The sequence below is a fragment of the Eupeodes corollae genome, chromosome 1 (genome assembly GCF_945859685.1).
Source record: "Eupeodes corollae chromosome 1, idEupCoro1.1, whole genome shotgun sequence".
In the NCBI taxonomy this organism is placed as follows: domain Eukaryota; kingdom Metazoa; phylum Arthropoda; class Insecta; order Diptera; family Syrphidae; genus Eupeodes; species Eupeodes corollae.
In genome coordinates, this window is record NC_079147.1 from 276,857,377 (window position 1) to 276,858,514 (window position 1,138).

The window sequence follows — 1,138 nt, forward strand, 5'->3', positions numbered from 1 at the left end:
CGGATGATGGGATAAGACAGACTATAGTGGAAGGACATGTGCTGTAAATGCTCGTACTCGTATATCTCAGGAATCAAGACTAAAAGTAACCACAAGATAAGAGAGATATACGTAAACTTAATTACTGCCATGCAACATTTAACTTCACCGCATCCTACGTTTTTCTCTTTGATCCTGATGTAAGGCCCGTCCAGGCGGCGGCGACGGCGGTGGCCAGTCCCAGTTTAGCGAAAGCGAATGTGTCCAGTGTTCATCCTCGGTCTTATAGTTTTTGCTTTTGAGTCCTTCTCCTATATAAATAGCTTAAGAGCCTTTCAACGTTCACTATCAAACAGTTAGTCGTTCCTCGTAGACGTATAGTGAGTCCTCTGCAATCTCCACTGCAAGCATCAAAAGTAAAGTGTAAACAAAAGAAAAGATAGCATCATTGTTTGAAGTTAAGATTATAATTTTTTGTATATTTTTGAAATTTACTCAGCACTGAAAACAGAAAATACCAAAACACCATGAAGTTGACATATTGCATTTTAGTTTGTGCTTTTTTGAAGTTGGCAATGTGCTTGCAGGTAAAAAGTATAATAATTTTGATTGTCTTGAATTTTTGAAAAATCAATCACCAAAAAATATGAATTTTCTCACAACTTGACTCAATGTTCTTTTGTCCTCTCAGAGACCAGCCAACCAAGTGGATGAAGACAGTTTCTTTGATGTTCAAAGAGGTGAGTTGAGTCAAGCATATGGATAAATGTACAAAAGAATGCAGTGTCTTGAGTTTACATTTTGTTTTGCAAAAGTGAAAAGAACCAAGTGAACCACTAAAACTTAAGAAATGTTGCTTAAAAATTCTCTTAAATGTCTTCAATCTGTGTTGGGAATAACCTAAACTATGATTATTCTAACATAACTTAATTTAAAATTTAATTTAATTCATACTAAAAATCACTTTAAAATTCCAGCTCCTTCCAACTTCCAAATGACTGAAAAGAACTATCTCAGGTACAGAAATCAAAATTTACTTAAAACCTACAAATTAATTTGATAAAATGTTCATTCTCAAACAGATTTCTAGCCCTGGCCGAAAGGAATATTGTGCAATGTGTGTTTTGCAATTTTATGCTCCTCAACAAATATATGATTG

At 34.5% G+C, this 1,138-nt stretch overlaps 1 long non-coding RNA gene across 1 annotated transcript; it reads left to right on the plus strand.

Moving 5' to 3' along the window:
• The first annotated feature begins 325 nt into the window (after positions 1-325).
• On the plus strand, positions 326-719 carry LOC129943518 (uncharacterized). Its single transcript, XR_008781261.1, has 3 exons — positions 326-395; positions 479-566; positions 671-719. It is a non-coding gene; the product is annotated as an uncharacterized LOC129943518 (long non-coding RNA).
• The last annotated feature ends 419 nt before the right edge of the window (positions 720-1,138 follow it).